Genomic DNA, 20,018 nt, shown 5'->3' on the forward strand with positions numbered 1-20,018 from the left:
GCGGAGATTCTTTTGTTGATTCGAATCGTTAAAATACAATATCTCTAGAACCACAGATCTAATTTTTGATCCGTCTGAAGCATATTGTTGAAAAGAACACGTTTAACAAAATGAGATCCATGAATACTATATTTTGATAAAGTTTTAGAATCGTGATACAGTTACAACATAGTAGATATCCAGTTGAGCTTTGTGTTATACTGCAGTTACAATTTAGGTTGTAGTTGTGATTAAGAGACAATCAAATTATAATATGTTGAACAATATAGTTACAACATGGTAGACACTCTAGTTACAAGAATGCATTATCGAGTGAGTACTAGTTACAACACGGTAGACACTCTAGTTACAATATGATAAATACTCTAGTTGTAACATGGTAGTCGAGTGTGGACTAGTTATAACATGGTAGATACTCTAGTTATAACATGCTGAACAATATCGTTATAATATTACTGATTACAATATAATCGTAATTAGTTATAATTAGTCAGCCTAGATAGATAAGTTGCAATATCACTATACATATAATTGTAATCGCTCTATGCTTATAATTGTAATAGATAGTTGCAATCACTCTGTGTTTATAGTTGTAACCCCTCTATAAATGTAGTTATAACTGGTTGTAATCGCTGCTCACGAGGTGGGAATGAGCTTGGTCATCTTGTGGGTCTGCGGGGTAGGTGGGTGGGAATGCGCTAGGTCAGTTGGGTTGGTGCGCGCGTCAGAGTTTGGTTGGTTACTCGATCAGGCGCGTACGTGGCCTGTGTGCATGTTGCAGGTACGCTGCACATAGGTGCAGTGTAAACATACAGTGTTTAAAAAAATGTAATAATATACTACCATCACCTTGTGGACCTCATCGTTCATAAATAAAAAATAGCGGTGACATGGCACATGTCGCTCATTCACTAGGCGAGATCTTGCTGTGAGCAACACTTTGGTCTCACCTAGTAAACGAGCAACATCAAGGTCTCGACCAATGAACGGATGACAACTTGATGTGATCAAATTTAATTTTATTTGTGGCAGAATAAGCGTCGGTATGCCATAATTTTTTATTGTAGATTCGTCCAGTGTTATTAGATATTTGTACGATATTTTGGATACCCGGATTTAACGAAAATGGAAAGTTAAACACGATGATTTTTATGGGAACTGTGACATACATGGATGGTGATATGTACGGTACACGATCATTTTAACCTAAATAAGTACCGTGTCTAAACCTAACATGTCTTAGTGAATATAAACAATATGATTACAACATCTGATCCACCGAATACAACGTGGATACTTTCACTTCCTCGCCGCTTCTGGTTCTGCCTCACGCGCGCCTGACATGCCCTCTCGTGCTTCCTCTTTCTCCGTCTCACAGGCCTCCGTCATCATGCAGTTATACTCCTCCCTCATCTTCTACTACTCCTCCTGAATGTGCTTACATGTAGTCTTCCTCCTCTCGTCGGCTTCCATCTCATGAAAGTGTCTACAAGCGGCGTCGTGCTGAGTGTGAAGGAGGAACATATCCATTTTCGATTGCTCAGTATCCAACAACCGTGAGAAGTCACATAATGGTGGTGGCGACTGCAATAAATACCAAAATATTAAGTGGTAAATCTTAATTATTTTTTATAATTTATACAAAAGTTATTACTTGGCAACGGGAGCCAACATTGATGCTTTTCTGCGATAGATCATACTCGTAGTTGCGGTACACGAAGAACCTCCTTTCATAGGTGTAGGAGATCTCAGAGGACTTCATGATCCTATAAAGGTCTCCACACTAGTACATATGCACTTTGATCCCATCAGGCGTAATATCCGGTAAGTATTTTTTAGGGAAAGGATCGAATGCTATTTTCATCAGAGTTGTGAAGGTTGTCGCATTTTAGCGACACCTTTTGTGTGAATCCATCGGGCGTTGCTGCGAGTAAGGTCTCGCCCGATCCCAAGTCACCACAATTCTTTATTTTTGACCGACCGGGCTCACAAAGCGTCGTCCTTTTATAGGATGAGACTTTGCTCTCGCCTGATGAATGGACAACAATAATTTATTATTGTACTTTTTTAAAAAATTGATTGTGTAATTTTGTAAATATTGAAAAAATATATACACACAAAAAAATTCCTTGCATGTCCGTTGTCGACGTGCGCTGCCGCAAAAAACGTGCCGACGCAGCAGCCGTCGTCGTCTCGCTGTCCTCCCCCGTCCTACGCTGACGCGCCGCGCGAGACCGAGACCAAAACCGTTCGTTGGACCTGGACCGGAAGCTTACCGGTCTGCAATCGGCATGTTTAGCCTCCTGCACTGCAAAAACAGACCAAGTACACATGGGTAAAGTGGCCGTGATAGAGCTCGAAACAGACTTCGTCTCTTCAGTCGGCTGTAAGCCACGAGCTGGTCTCGCCGTTGCGGCGCCGCACTGCCGCCCGCAGGCGGGTCTCTCGCAATGAAGAGGCCTCAGCGGCTAACCGTACCGTGGAAGCGAAACAGCGACCCAGCGCTTGCACGTCCGCTCGTCCGACGAGTCGTTTCTGACTTTTTCGTCGTTGACGTGCCTGTTTCTCTGATAAACTTGCCAGCCGCGATGCGATGTGATGGAATGGAATGGAATGGAATGGAACAGAAGGTGAGGTATCTCGCTCATTTATTCATGTTAGAAATTCAGCAGGCTTCGACCCCCACCATACCAAACAAAACTTTGTGTATTGCTGTGGGTATTTAGTTGATGAGTGGTGCCTTCATGGCCTATGCTCACTGTTTTCTATCGGGCACTTAATAATGTGTTTAAGGAATTTAATTTCAAACTTGTGCTTTTAAGAGACAGCATCGCTTTTGCAAGTTCCTTTTGGAGCGAATACGGACTTTTAATTCATGTAACTTTGCGTGCTAGTCGTCATATTTGTAGCCATAAATTTAGAAGCGAACTCTGGATAACGAATGAGCCAAACAGAGGTGCACGATGATTCCAAAGACGCTCTGAATTTACAATCAGCAGGATGCTGATTTCGGAAGTTTCTATCGGAAGTTCCAACCTATTCGAAAATCCGATTTCTAGAAACTTGGTGCTTTCAAGTTCAGATGGTTTTTTAATCGGAAGTTCTGATCTGGAGAATGAAAGTTCTGATGTCAATCGGAAAGTCCGATGTTTAGAAATCTGGTGCTCTTGGGATCAGATGGTTTTTAATCGAAAGTTCTAATCTGGGGATCAAAAGTTCCGATATGTGATTTTTAACAGATCTGGGAGTGAGTTTTACCTAGATTTGTCCGTTGGGATACTTAGGATCTGTAACATCCTGAGTTTAACATGTTAATTAATTACAAATTTCTTTCTAAATTAAAACTTTTTGTAATTAATTAGGCTAACTAAAATCAAGGAGGTATGTATATGAATGTATATATATCACTATGTATACAATCATATATTAAATGTATTAAGTTGACCAGGTATTCTAAAATGCACAAAAATTATTTCTAAAATAGTCCCTGCATTAAATTGGTTTATGGTTTTATGGTTCTTTGTGTGGAGAATTGAAATAAAATGTCTCTTAATTCCAAATCTCTTCATAGATTCTATTCAGCTCAATTCTAATTTGAATTCAAATCTTTTGATTCAAATCATCTTCAAGATCTCAAGATCTAAATCCAAATCACAATTAAAATGTCCCCAATTAAATTTATGTAAAGACCAAACTCAAATCCAAATTCAAAAACAATTCATTCCGAAACCCTACCTCATTTTCTTTTATTTTCTTTCTCACCAAACCGAATTCCCCCAGCCCTCTCTCTCTCTCTCTCTCTCTCTCTCTCTCTCTCACTCGCGCGGCCCACGGTAGTCGACTCGGCCTCCTTTCCCCTTCCCCCGCGCGTGCAGGCCACCGCAACCCCGCGTTCACCGGAACCCCCCTTCCCGACCATCTCTCACACGCGCCGGCCTACCCGCCCGCGCGAGCTGCGCTGTACGAGTGTTACGCATCTACCACTTGTCCGCGCCTTCTCCCTCTCCTCCACCTCACCGCCACGACGCCAGCCATAATTTCCCCTTTGGGAAATATCACCATGACCATCCTCCGCTCCCTCGCTCTGTCTTCTCTGTCTGCTCATGCCCACGCGCCGCCCATACCGTTTGGCACCGTGACTTTCTTGCCCTCGCAAGCGCGTGGCCGGCGCAGTGCGTCCATGCCCCGAGAAAAGAGGTGTGCGCTGTCGCACCACCTTACCACCGCACTGCCGCTGACGATTGGGTGATGCAGTGACTGCACCGCCTCACTACTCCTTTCCCGTTCTATAAATAGAGTGCCCCGATGTCTCTCTCTCTCTCTCTCTCTCTCTCTCTCTCTCTCTCTCTCTCTCTCTCTCTCTGTTTCCCCATTTCATCATCACCACAGCGCCGCCGCCATTCCCGCTGCTATGACCTCACCATCGTAGTTCTGCTCCCATCCCCCACGAGCTGCCGAGGAGCACCAGGAGAACTCCGCTGACACCTTGCTACCCTCCATCGACCAAGAGCCTGGTGGGAGGCCGCCCGCGTTGGGAGCCAAGCCACTCCACCACCAACACGTTGACGTATCGCCGACCACCGCCCAACACATCACCATTTCTGATCTCAGTGAGGTTCCCGTCCCCTAGCGCAACCCTCCTAGGTAGCATACCGTTGCCCCCGTGCTTCTCTCCCCACGTAGCCGCGTGCAGCCCCATCTTCTGCTCCACCGTTATGCGATTGCTCGCCGCTGGTGTGCTTATGCCCGTGTGTGTGTTCCGACCATCGTGCTGTGTAGTCCAGGGAGCCTTAGGCTCCTATTCTTGCAGGGAGATCACGCATAGGATAGAGCAGATGCTGCCCAATTTCTGTGCCGTTGTGTAGACCACCTCCGACCGTAGTCTGGCGTCGCTCCGGCCCTAGCTCGCCATTGATAAGCCCCTAGACGAACTCGTCATCGCGTGTAGAAGCCCGACAACCATCCATCATCGTGAAACCTCGGCATGTGAGTGATTCCAGCGAGCCCTTCAGTGTAGCTCTACCACAATGGCTCGCCGTCGATCCCCCTTCCCCGCTCTGCTCGGGGCGGCGCGTCAGCGCGCACGTGCGCACACGCGCATGCGTGGCTAGGCCGTTCTTGCGCCTGCGTGGCCTAGCCGAGCCAGCCAGTCCAGCGACCCACAGGTCACACTCCAGTGGGCCAGCCTAGCTTCATAGCCCGCTAAATCGGCTAGCCCAGCCCAAGTGGGCCGAGTACTATACAACCCAGTACTGTGTGGCCCAAGCTCAAGCCCAGCCTAGTCCAAGCCCATTTGGGCCTAATCCCAGCTGCTGTTCATGCGGGCCTAGGTTACTGTTCATTTGGATCTCACCCATGAATAGCACAATTTCTTATTTTCTCAATTTATATTATATTAAATCTTTCGGGAGTCATAACTTCTCCGTTCTGTCTCCGATTCTGGTGATTCTTTCACCGAAATTCATCTAAATTCAAGATGTACCTATCTATCACAGTGTGATTTATTAGGGCTCATTTGGCTTTCCATTTGGTTTTATTTGATTCTTCTCTAGTATAGCCCGTTAATGATCGTAGTCACAATTACAGAACCACCAGAATTCTGCGAGTGCTGCGCGGGAAGTGTCAGAAGCGAGGAAGATCCTGACTACAACCAAGACTTTGAAAAAACCCTCAGAGAAGGCAAGTCCTATCTCCCTGATCATATTGAATATATGTTTTCAACTAATCTACATGATCAACTAAAACTGGACTTATATTGCATGTGCTATGTATTGCGCTTTTACAAACTGCTTGTAGTAGTTAATACTATTAAACAGTTGCCATACCATAAAAATTATCATCCAAAGTACATATCAGCATAGGGTTACCTGTTGTTATCTATATTAATGACAAATGACGTCTTGATATCTAGCATGCTTAGAATTGAATACGTCTTCTTGGAGATGTCACTTTTAAAACACCTCTCCTCGGAGATAAGAATTACTGTTGCTCAATGTTAAACTCATATACTATGGATCCTTGATGATAATGAATTTCGTGATGGTTGTGAAATTCTTGATGTCATGTGGGATATGGTGGGAGGTGTGCAAAAACGGGTGAAAACTGTTTGACGGGGGCAGATGGAGTAGTACTCTGGATGAGGGTGCTCCTGGGGCCTTGAGTCACCTATGTGGTGTTCATGCCAGAAGATACCTACCCTGGCTGCTTAAGGATCAAGTCTTGCACCGTCATGCTTAGCCACCCCTGTGCAGCCATGCATCCTGAATGGGCATGACTTAACTTTTCTTCTCCGGACTGAGTTAGGCATCATACTAGGAGGCTGAGAGCAGCGAGTAGTCAAATGACTATGTGGCCCTTTGTTTGAACATGCAGAAACCGACAAATGCTTAAAAAGAGAATTTGGTGTTCAGTACAAGACTACTTTTACTTGGGGGTAAATCTCGTAGAAAAGCCCGACAGGAAAGGTGAATGGAGTGTCTTGGTATAGTTCGCTCCTCCGCTTGTAATGGATGGAGGCTAAGCATATCGCATGGGTAATACTGTATAACCTCTGCTTAGTGTAAACCTATTCAAATAGCCGTGTCCATAGTCACAAACATTCGAAGGCGTGGTCACACTTGAATATACTCCTAGTGCGTGTCTTGATGAGTGAGTGTGTGGACTAGATGTCCGTGTGATGAGGTTCTAGCTCGATCCGCAAGAAGCGTGTGGTACTAGAGGTACACCAGATGTGACAATAGGGACTGCGGAGTGAGGTGTAGCCCCTCCTAGGACCAAAACCTCCGGATATAGCTTGTTACCTGGTTTTGATCTACTTAAATTATTTTAAAGCTAATCATAAATTATACAATTGAATACCTGCATAAACTATTTTACGCTTAAAAATAAACCGTAAAGCCTGATCCTTGAACTACCCCTTTATGTATCTATCAACACCTTGAGGCAAATAAGATGGTTAAAGTTGATAAATGATTACAATCTAAGTATCCAATATCACCCAGGCAAAGCTAATGTTGTGGCTGACGCCCTGAGCTGAAAAGTTTACTACAGTAGTCTTCAGGTACCAGAGTTAAGACCAGAATTTCTCTCAGAAATGCATCAATTGAATATGCACATAACACAAGGGTAAGTTCATACCCTAGTGTTACATCAAACACTGGATGATAAAATTCGTGAAGCCCAGTCAGAAGATGAGGAGATTCTAGAAGTCAAGAAGAATCTTGGATTAGACAAGGTACCAGGGTTCAGAATAGATTCCCAAGGAACTGTGTGGTACAAGGATCGGTTATGCATACCGGATCAGGAAAATTTCATTGAGTTAATCCTGGAGGAAGCTCACAACTCCCCCTACTCCATTCATCCTAGATGTACCAAGATGTTCACGGACCTGAGGACCAAATACTGGTGGACCGGAATTAAAGTTGACATAGCAGGGTTTATTGCTTGATGTGACACATGTCAAAAGACCAAAGCAGAGCACCAAAGGCTAGCAGGATTGCTGCAGCCATTACAGATCCCAACATGGAAGTGGGATGCAATTGGTATGGATTTTATAGTCGGATTATCCAAAACTCAGAAGGGTAACTACTCCATATGGTTTATAGTGGATCGTCTGACAAAAATAGCCCACTTCATACCGGTCAAAACAACCTATAGAGGGGATAAATTGGCAGACTTGTATATTGACAATATTCTGAGGCTACACAGAATCCCAAGTAGGATCGTCTCCGATAGAGGACCCTATTTCACATCGAGATTTTAGAAAAGTCTACATATTGCCTTAGGTACTACACTGGATTTTAGTTCTGCTTACCACCTATAGACTGATGGTCAGACAGAAAGAGTAAACCAGATCTTGGAAGATCTTCTAAGAGCTTGTGTGATAACCTACGGAAAAGACTAGGAGAAAAGTCTATCATTTGTAGAGTTCTCATATAACAACGGTTTCCAAGCTAGTCTTAAGATGTCACGTTTCGAGGCATTGTATTGAAGGAAATGTAGAACACCTCTACTATGGTCAGAAGTACGAGAGCGTACAGTCTTTGGACCTGCGTTAAGAGTTGCTAAGATCAGAGAAAATCTTAGAGCAGCTCAGAGTAGACAGAAAGGTTATGCAGATAACCGGAGGAGAGATTTGACCTTCGAAGTTGGAGACTACATCCACCTCAAAGTATCCCCAGTAAGAGGCACATGAAGATTTAAAGTTTGTGGAAAGCTAACACCTAGATATGTGGGATCTTACGAGATACTTGACATGATTGGAACAATGGCATACAAGTTAGCACTTTCAGAAAAAATGCCCGATGTGCACAATGTGTTCCATGTATCACAATTAAAGAAATATTTGAGAGTTCCAGAGGAACAAGTTCCCCTAGAAGCAATGGATCTACAGCCAGATCTTCAGTATGGGGAGAAACCCATCCGAATCTTAGATGTGGCAAGCCGTCAAACCAGAAGAACAGCAGTCAGGTTCTACCGAGTACAGTGGAGTAATCATACAGAAGCATAAGCTACATGGGAACGCGAAGAGGATCTGATGAAGGAGTTTCCAAATCTCTTCGATGAGCTTTCCGAATCTTGAGGTCAAGATTCCTGAGTTTAACATGTTAATTAATTGCAAATTTTGCTCCAAATTAAAATTTTTTGTGATTAATTAGGCTAATTAAAATCAGGGAGGTATGTATATGAATGTATATATACCAGTATATATACATTCATATATTAAATGTATTAAGTTGACCAGGTATTCCAAAATGCACAAAAATTGTTTCCAAAATAGTCCATGCATTAAATTAGTTTATGGTTTTTATGGTTCTTTGTGTGGAGAATCGAAATTGAATGTTTCTCAATTTCGAATCTGTTCATAGATTCTATTCAGCTCAATTATAATTTGAATTCAAATCTTTTGATTCAAATCATCTTCAAGATCTCAAGATCCAAATTCAAATCACAATCCAAATGTCCCCAATTAAATTTATGTCAAGATCAAACTCAAATCCAAATTCAAAAACTCTCTTTTAAATTCATTCTGAAACCCTACATCCTTTTCTTTTATTTTCTTTCTCACCGGGCCGAATTCCCCTCTCTCTCTCTCTGACTCACACGTCCCACAGTAGCCGGCCTGGCCTCCTTTCCCCCTTCCCTCGTGCGTGCAAGCCACCGCAATCCCGCGTTCACCAGAGCCCCCCTTCCTGGCCTGCTCTCACACGCGCTAGCCTACCTACCCGCCGTTCGTTCGCGCCTTCTCCCTCTCCTCCACCTCACCGCCGCGACACTGGCCACCATTTCCCCTTTGGGAAATATCGCTACGACTGTCCTATACTCCCTCGCTCTCTCTCTTCTCTGTCTGCCCATGCCTCCGCGCTGCTCATACCATTTGGTACCGTGAAAAGAGGTGGGCGCTGCCCTGCCACCTTACCGCCGCACTGCCGCTGACGACTGGGTGATGCAACGACTGCACCGCCTCACTACTCCTTTCCCGTTCTATAAATAGAGTGCCTCGTTCTCTCTCTCTCTCTCTCTCTCTCTCTCTCTCTCTATTTCCCCATTTTGTCACCACCACAGTGCCGCCTTCATCACCATTCTCGCTGCTACAACCTCGCCGCCATAGTTCTGCCCCCTTGTGAGCTACCGAGGAGCACCATGAGGACGTCGATGACCCCTTGCTGCTCTCCATCGACTAGAAGCTCAACAGGAGCCCACCCGTGCCGTGAGCCAAGACACTCCACCGCCGACGCATCGACGTATCATCGCCTGCCGCCCAACACATCACCATTTCCTATCTTGGTGAGCCTCCCATCCCCTCGCGCAACCCTCCTAGGTAGCATTTCATTGCCCTCGTGCTTCTCTCTCCGCGTAGCCACGTGCAGCCCCATGTTCTGCTCCGCCGCTGTGTGATTGCTCACTGCTGGTGTGCTTATGCCTATGTGTGTGGTCTGGCCCTCGTGCCGTGTAGTCCAGGGAGCCTTAGGCTCCTATTCTTGCAGGGAGATCACGCGTAAGCTAGGGGAGATGCTGCCCAATTTTTGTGCCACCGCGTAGACCACCTTCGGCCGCCGTTTGGCACTGCTTCGGCCCCAGCCCACCACCGATAAGCCCCCAGATGAACTGGCCGTCACGTGCAGAAGCCCAACGACTATCTGACAGGTGAGTGATTCTAATAGATGAACTGGCCGTCGCATAGCTTTGCCGAAATCTCTCATCGTTGATCCCCCCTTCCCCGTTCCGCTCAGCTCAGGGTCAATCTCGCACTTGCACGGCCTAGCCGAGCTAGCCAGCCCAGCCACCCACAGGCCACGCCCCAGTGGGCTTCACAGCTCCATAGCTCGCTAATCTGGTCAGCCCGACCCGAGTGAGCCGAGTACTGTGCAGTCCAGTACTGTGTGACCCAAGCTCAAGCTGCCCCAGTCCAAGCCCATTTCAGGCCCAATCCCAGTTGCTATTCATGTGGGCCCAGATTACTGTACATGTGGGTCCCACCTATGAATAGTGCTATTTTGTATTTCTTGATTTATATTAGATTAAATCTTTCGGGAGTTATAACTTCTCCGTTCTGGCTCCAATTTTGACGATTCTTTCGCCAAAATTCATCTAAATTTGAGATTTACCTATCTATCACTGTGTGATTTTTATTAGGGCTCATTTGGCTTTCCGTTTGGTGTTGTTTGATTCTTCCGTAGTATAGCCCTTTAATGATCGTAGCCACAATTGCAGAATCGCCAAGATTCTACGAGTGCTGCGCGGGAAGCGTTAGGAGCGAGGAAGATCCTAACTACAACCAAGACTTTGAAGAAAACCCCGGAGATGGCAAGTCCTATCTCCTTAATCATATTAAACCTATGTTTTCAACTAATCTACATAATCAACTAAAACTGGACTTATATCACATGTGATATGTATTGCGCTTTTACAAACTGCTTGTATAGTTAATCCTATTAAACACTTACCATTCTATAAAGGTTATTATCCAAAGTACATATCACCATAAGATTACCTGTTGTTATCTATATTAATGACAGATGACATCTTGATATCTAGCATACTTATGATTGAATACGTCTTCTCGGAGACGTCACTTTTAAAACACCTCTCCTCGGAGATAAGAATTATTGTCGTCAATGTTAAACTCATATACCATGGATCCTTGATGTTTATGAATTCCGTGATGGTTGTAAAACTCTTGATGTCATGTGGAATATGGTGTGAGGTGTGTAAAAATGGGTGAAAACTGTTTGGCGGGAGCAGGTGTAGTAGTATTCTTGATGAGGATGCTCTTAGGGTCTTGCACCTATGTGGTGTTCATGGCCAGAAGATACCTACCCTGGCTGCTTTAGGACTGAGTCTTGTGCCGTTTTGTGCCCCTTGCAACCATGCATCTTGAATGGGTATCGAACTGAGTTGGACATCATATTAGGAGGCTGAGAGCAGCGAGAAGTCAAGTGACTATGTGGCCCTCTATTTGAACGTGTAGAGACCGGTAAATGCTTAAAAAGGGAATCTAGCATTTAGTACAAGACCACTAGTACTTTGGGGTAAATCTTGTAGAAAAGCCCGGCAGAAAAGGTGAATGGAGTGTCTCAATATGATTCGCTCCTTCGCTTGCAATGGATGGAGGCTAAGCATATCGCATGGATAAAGTTGTACATCCTCTGCAGAGTGTAAACCTATTCAAATAGCCGTGTCCACAGTCATGTACATGCGAAGGCATGGTCACGCTTGAATAGGCTCCTAGTGCGTGTGTTTTGATGAGTGAGTGTGTGGACTAGATGTCTGTGTGATGAGGTCCTAGCTCAATCCGCCAGAAGCGTGTGGTACTAGAGGTACACCAGATGTGGCGATAGAGACTGCGGAGTGAGGTGTAGCCCCTCCCAGGACCAAAACCCCCAGATATAGCTTGTACCTAATTTTGAACTACTTAAACTGTTTTAAAGCCAATCATAAATGATACAATTGAATACCTGTATAAACTGCTTTATGCTTAAAACTAAACTGTAAAGCCTCATCCTTGAATTACCCATTTACGCATCTATCAACACTTTGAATTAGTATATGACTTGCTGAGTACCTTCGTACTCACTCTTGCTGTCATTCAGATGAGGAAGCCGATGCCAACTTCACCAGAGGTGAAGGCAGGGATGAAGAGTAGTCTTAGAAGTCACGTTCGCACCCTAAGCTGCTTGTGGCATGGGCTTTTGCTTTCCATTGTTCTTTGTTGGCCTCTCGGATAGGTTTTTAATATACAATATATGTTGTAACCTTTTGTACTCTGAACCTTTGTAATTATGTACGAAGTTTGTCTGTAATACTATAACTATTGTACTGTGCGTATCAACTACTTGATCCAGGGACTGATACGGGTGGCACATGAGATCTTGGGTTGGGGTCCAGATCGGAAGTTCCAATCGGGGTTTCGGAAGATTCAATTTGTGTAGTTTGAGTCCAACAACTAGTTTTTCTGAGTGGGGTATAAATATCCCTTTTCCTCTTCCCATTGGGGCAAAGCTTTGGAAGTGGTTTGCTGCATTTGTGGTGCTTGTGAGAGGTGCTAGAACTTGGTGTTCCACCTTTGAGTGCTCCCCTCCCCTCTCTATCAAAAATTTATGAAAATCAATCCTTTGTAGCTTAGTGAGGATAGAGTGAGGTGTGTGATGTTCGGGTTGCTTACACGTGTCGCTTTAGTTGTGTGTGTTTGAGCACTTGGCATTGATCATGCGCAAGTTTGGAAGTTTGTTACTCTTGGAGACCATCATCTCCTAGATGGCTCAGTGGTGGATTGCCGGCGATCTCCTCAAGTGAAGATTGTGATAAGGCACATAAGTGGTAGCGGAACTCACCATCTTCGGAGTGAAGGAAGAGTTAGCCATAATGGAGATGAGGAGTGCAAGTATGTAACCTCATGAGGAAAAGTGTTGAAAAAGACCCAGTTGAAGTGTGACGGAGCTTCCTCAACATATACGTAGGATATCAGTGGATATTCGAACTTCGGTAATAAATCATTTATCTTCGTATTTCCTTACTTTTGTGCATTACATTGATATCCATGTTTGTATGCTCATTTCCATGATATTCAAATCTGTTGTTTTTGTACAGATCAGAAGTTCCGATAAACAGTAGCAGAACATCTGATGAATAGTAAAATTGGATCATCTGATGAACAGTAATTATAGAATTTACTGTTAGAGTTTTGTTGCATATCTTTCTAGATTTGAATAATATTTATCACACACTAGGATTGTAATATTCATATTTATTTAGGGGAATTGTGCACTAGTTAAGGCTAGCATATTTAGGTTTTTCACTTGTGAAAAATCTGTTAGTTTATTTCTGTTGTAAGTTTAGGCCAAACATAAATAGGGGACAAAGTTTTACAAAAATACCTATTCACCCCCCTCTATACGACATCATTGTCCTTTTAAGTATACACAACTAAGAGTCTAGTGATGAAGTTCAAAGTTACACTAGAACATCCGGTGCTCACAATGAGTTTGAGTTCGGGTTCAACAGCTAGTTTCTACTACTGTACACACTGGATGGTACGATGTTTATACTGCTATTGATGCTGGATCACCCGGTGTTCACAGTCTGTTTGAGCTGTTGGAGAAACCACTAGCTCGTGGGTTTGATGCTATAAATACCCACCACTCGGCCATTTGAGTGTGCTGGAGTCTAGGGAAGCTCATAGACACTTGAGAAGATATCTAAGCCACAAAAGTGCTAAAAATGATCATCCAAGGCAATTAAGTACAAGATTAGAGAGTGATTAGAGCTAATAGGCCTAGAGAGAGTTGTTACTCTGTGTTCCTGCCTAGAGAGGGGATCAAAGAGTGATTCTACATTGTACCAAGTGGTACGTCAGCACCTGCTTGGTGACTCGCAGATATTGTGAGCGTTGGTGGCTCAACTCTGACTTGGTGTGGAGCGGTCACAAGAAGGTTGTATGAGGACGCGGAGGCCCTTGCCTTGGTGGCTCAAGCTCCGAAGTGAAGACAGCGGTAAGAGACCGGAAGAGAGGCTTGTGGTGAGGCCTTACCTTGATAGCTTGGTGGCTTAACCTACTTGATGCCTAAGTGGCTTAAGGGTCGTGACTGGGTGCTGTTCGGGAGCTATAGCTTAGGTGTTGCTTCAACATGGATTAGAGGTGACGTTTATGCTATCGATACCAAGGGATAAAAAACTTTTGTGCTGAGTTTGCTCTCTCTACCTTCTTTACGTTTCCGTATTTACATTCTTGCAATCATCTTTGCATGTTTACCTTCCTAGAGTAGTTTGCTAGCACTGGCTATAGCTTGTAAACCTTTTTGAATGGTAGAGTAGACACATTAGATGAATATAGAGCACATTTAGATAGAAATTTGTATAGGTTTATCTTGTGAAGTTTTTTTGTGTCCATTAGTTTTAGGTGTCCTAATTCACCCCCTCTTAGGCCGTCACCTATCCATACAACGTACCACAAATAGAACAAGAAAGGTCTTCGTCGGACCGTGCTTCTCGAACTTTGGAAAATCCCAGAGCGGGGCTAGGACATCCCTCCGTTGAATGACAGAGAAGCGTCCCAACAACTCATCGTGCAACGCCACACCCACGCCTCTCGCTCCAACAGTGGCACCCTCGCAAGGCAGGCCCATCAGCAGAGAGACGTCCTCGAGTGTGTGAGTCATCTCGCTGCACGGGAAGTGAAATGTGTGCATCTCGAGACGCCACTAGTCGATAAGGGCCACAAGCAGGCCCTGTCGTAGTTGAACCAAGTGTGTGCCTCCGAGCCCCCCATCAACATGTCCACCTCCACGAGCCAACACAGCGGAAGTAGCCCAGTAGTACGCAACGTACAAATATAATACATTTAGTGAGCAATACCGATAACAAGCCGTAATAAATGTTACATTCAAATGGTTCACACCTCATGATCCAGTGCACGTCAATCCTCCTGAGCTCATCCGGCACACGAGATCATAGTACCGAGAGCTCCTCTACCAGCACGGCGATGCGGTACAAATGGTGCCTAATTTTGAGCTGCGGGTCAAGCAGCTCCAGTTAAGTCATACCTGCATGTTCATAAGTTATTTACAGTTTGGTAAGTAAATTAATCAAAGAGTAACAATTAATCATGCAACATATAACATTAGATAATAGATTGTTTAATGCGTACACAAATATGTTAAGGAATCATAACTTAACACATTACAACCTCAAACATAGTGACAGTCTCACTACTACAACAGTAAACTATAATGTTGTGCACACAAATATCCATCACAATACGAATTACAACATTAATCCAACTCAATGAGTTGATAAAGCCGACGATCGACAAGGATGAAAATGTCTCCCATCTGCAACTGATCCGGAAGGACCTGCTTTCGCGTGGTTGACACTTGGAATACTAACGGTGCATTTCTTGTAAGTGTTTCTATTCCATTACACTTGCTGCACCATTTTACGTGATGATTAGAATCTGTTTCGTCCATGTAATTATAGAGCCTCGTGCATTATCCCTTCTTCTACTTCATCTTCTTGGGATCAAGGATGAACACACAATCGGGCCCAGGGTCCTTCGTGAAAGAACTATAAATCCCAAAACTATAGACCTTATGGTTACATGTGTTAAACAGAGCTTCCTTCTTGGAGTAGTCAGAGACATACCTACGAGTCCTCACCCCTGTCATAATACATGCAGCAATCAGCTTGTAACAGCTATAAACGCACCTGTCATCGAAGATTGTGCACTCTTGGATAACTCTCTCACGCTTGCCCCCTCCTTCCTTTGTCCATGCATAGAATTTCATATCTATGCTGTGCAGTTCCCATGTCCTTCACTTGGTGCATCTTTGCCTTGTCCGTCTTGTCTTCCATGTACTTAGTTATCTGCGTCCCATAAATTAGATGAGCATCATTTAGTGTTAGGTACACTATTTTATAGCGCTCCCTGAAATACTTGCAGGTCCCTTGAAGCATGAACTCTATAATCCCCACCAGCGACAACCCCCTCACATATTTTATCACCCAGTTATAAACCTCTGCTAAATTTATAATCATAATGCCATACCTAGCCTCATTTGTGTCGTAGAGCAAAGCCTACTTCTCTTTCAACTCATTCTCAATCCACTCACTAAAGGACCTCGTAGATGACCCGGTCCTCCGCATTATGAAAATTTCATTGTCCATTGACAGGAACTCAAGAGGTACTGCTTTGTCCTCCAGTCCCCTCACGGGTCTCCGTGCACGCTCCTATGTTTGCTTCTTCGTTATCTCATCTAGTATCTTCCAAAGAGCATCAAATTTCTGCTACTGGTTCTGACCGTATAACCTATTGAACATGTTCATGAGGTTCTTATTTTTGAATTTACGGAAGAAGTTTGCACCCAAATGCCTCATACACCACCTACACTATAGATCTAGCCACACATGTCTCATGATGCCATCGTCTGTTCCATTCTGTAGATCATGAATAGCTTTGAGCATCCCTGCATGCCGGTCATGTATAAGGCACACATTCGGTCGAGCACCCATAATTATCATCTTAACATGGTACAGGAACCAATACCAACTGTTGGTGTTATCATTCTCCACAAATGCAAAGGCTAGTAGCACTTGGTTGTTCCCATCAACCCCAATAGCAGTCAGGATCTGTCCCTTGTACATACCAGTAAGGAAAGTACCATCGATGAAGAGGATATGCCGATAATGCGTGAAAGCTTTGATACATGGTCCAAATGCGAAGAAGCGTCACTTCAGGACATACTTGTTAGGTTTGGATAGCAATGAGTACTTATCAATGTCGTAATACATCTTCGTATTCCTTAGAGCAATGGTCTGCAAAAAGTGTGGAAGATTGTCATATGACACTTTGTAGGTCTCAAACCTTATCTCAATTGCCTTTCTCTTCGCCCTCCATACCTTATTGTAGCTGATAGTGTACTTGTACTCCTCCTCAATTCCCTAGATTATAAACCCTGATTTGTAGTTCAGGTTGTTCACAATCTGGGCGTACATCAATTGGCGACAAAGGCTGAGGTGATGTTCCTATAGTTAGGCTCAAGTTTGTCCAACGTGCAAGTGTGCTCTACCATAATCGACACCTCCCAACACTTAATCCACTTCTGCCTGAAGCCATGCACCCGCCACGGACAACCCTCCTTCACGCACTTGACATTATATTTCTTCTTTTTTGACTTGAGAACATAAAACTACCGTCGCAACGATATTGCTCATTGAGTCACATCATCCTTCATGGCCTGACTGGTAGGATACCTAGTACCCTTGTTCATCTCATTCTGCATATACTCCCAGGGCATCTGGTTCTCCATTTCATCACAAGGTTGTAAAAGTTGGGATTGTTCTAGTCCACAGGAACAGAAGCATCGTCCTCATCATTCGACCTATTATACTCAGGAGATTCATCAGTCACCAGATCACCCCGCTCCATCTGTTCAATTAGAGAAATAATTTGTTCTCCCATGTCTGTCTTATCGGTCGGTTCAGTCGAATAATCTGATGAATTTGTAGCATCCGAATCGACATCCTCATTACCCTCATCCTCATCATACTCTTCCTCATCACCTTCCTCCCCTGCATATCCCCCACCCTACATCTCCCCAATTACCTCCTTAATCTTCCATTGCACAAGCAACATAGGTGACCAACCTCTTTGCACAATATCCTACAGGTACATCCTCCAGACTTGATCTTCCCTAAGCGGTACATCTCCCAGTACACATTATCTCTCATATAGTTGCCCACAATACTAATGGTCATCTTTTGAACCTCAAGGTCTATTTTGAAACCACATATCAACTAGGTGTACAAGTATCTGACACTCTTTTGGATATGTTTGGAAATATCCTTATCTGTTGACTCAAATACGGATAATACTATATCTTTCAGACCATATAATATTTCACCATCCTTATAAAAAATCATAAACTGTCACTTATCTGATATACCTGCCAACTACAAACAAAAAACCTTAACATTATTGCGATATAACATAACAAATTATGTAAAACTACATCTACAATAATGCAACACTCATTAAAAATATGTCCCAACATATAATCTATATTGTAATAAAGTATCCTAGATCACTACATCAAACACCTATAAATCCTATATCTACTACCTCAACTATACCTACACTATATCTAAATTCTACATCTAATACCTAACATATATCTAAATACTACATCTAATTGCTAAAATATGTGTACAAACATGATCTAATTACTAAATTATGTCTAGCCCTAATTCTAAACCTAGATCTACATTCTAAACTACGTCTAATGACTATCCTACCGGATTTGTAAAAAAATGAATAAAAAAATATAACTCTTTTCTCCGGTAGAGGTCCGTCTCTAATTTCTCCTCCCTCCCCTCCCTCTCCTCCTCTCCTCCCTCTCTCTCAGCTGGGTTGGAATCAAAAGGGGTGCTAACATCGGCAGGACCGACGTGACCGATTTTTATACCTAAAAGATCTTGTCCGAACAGAGCAACACCATTTGGGTGGACCCACCAACGTCACCGCATTCTTTTTTATCTAATTGGCAGGGCCCCGTAAGGTGTCGCCCGGTCTCGTCCCAATAAACAAGCGACAATAGTCTATTTTACAATTTTTTAAAACAGTTGTGTAATATATATATATATATATATATATATATATATATATATATATATATATATATGTATATCAAATCACCGACGCAAACAACGGCGAGACACGTCCGGCTCTCATGATCAAAATGCATACGTAGGCTCGACCATTCACGAGACTGCTGCTATGCGTACTGGGCCTTTCTTATGCCACTTTTAATGTTCCACTTTGCGTATTGGAGCAGTATTTTTTATGACGTGGCAAATAATGGAGGATGAGAGAGTCAGTGACTTTCTCTCAGACATTAAATGATCATACACATAATATTTTTTATGATATTGGAGAGAGAATTTTTACACTAATGTATATGAAAATTGACAAGTGATAGACATCATATAAAACATTTGTATTGGAAGTGGTCTAAGATCGGCTCACATGCGCACACACCATTATTACTGGGATCTTAAAAGACGGATTAGGAAACGGTTTAAGGTGGCAACAAGACGGGTTGGGACGGATGGAGTTAGAATGCACCTGACCCGAACCTGAAACTTAAAACCTGATTCGGACCCGAAGATCAAACTAGGTGTAAATTCACCCTTGGCCCCAACTCCGACTCCAGCAGGGACTCAAAACCTGACTAATTTGATTTTATTCCTTAGTCCTTGTAAATTCACAAATCACAAATCAGAAGATACAACTGCACAACTAACACTTTCGTAAGCTCATAGTTCGCAAATAGATAACAATTCACAACTTCATAAATCTCAATTACGATAATCAAGCTAGATAATTATATAACAATGTCCAAAAGCTCACAATTAACTAAAAAAAAAAACACATGCATGAATCATGATGCATCCATTAGGTTGTATTGCAACTTGTAAGGGTAGCACACTAGCACTTTGATCAGCTTGCCAGCTAGGTGTCAACTCTCAACTTCTTGCTAGTTGCCACGCCAACAAAATTTCCTGAAAAGACAAATGCAGTTCCTGAAAAATAGAACTGCCATGCACTATAATCAACAGTAGTTTGCATAAATGACAAAGAACATGCATGGTAACGAGTGCTGAGTTTGCACTCAATGACAATCTTATGCCAGTTTGATGTTGTATTTCATCCTTTTTTTTACGTAAGAATGAATTGAATAAATGGACATTCCTTTTAGCAAAGCGGTGTTGTTACTGCCTAAAGAATTAAATGGTATGTAACCATATTTCTTTAGCAAGAGATAGATATCCTATATAGTATCAACTAAATTGTACAAACTCTAAATTAGTATTATCAGTGCTACTGTGTGAGAAGTCACTAGCTAAAAGAATAATATTGAACCTTTAGAATCTTTGCAGAAGTGCATGTGGTTCTATCTAGCATGTTATCTTCAAGCAATAAAGTCAATTATGCTAATCTGTTCATATAGCAGTACAAAGAAAAT

The sequence above is a fragment of the Phragmites australis genome, chromosome 4 (genome assembly GCF_958298935.1).
Source record: "Phragmites australis chromosome 4, lpPhrAust1.1, whole genome shotgun sequence".
Taxonomy (NCBI): Eukaryota; Viridiplantae; Streptophyta; class Magnoliopsida; order Poales; family Poaceae; genus Phragmites; species Phragmites australis.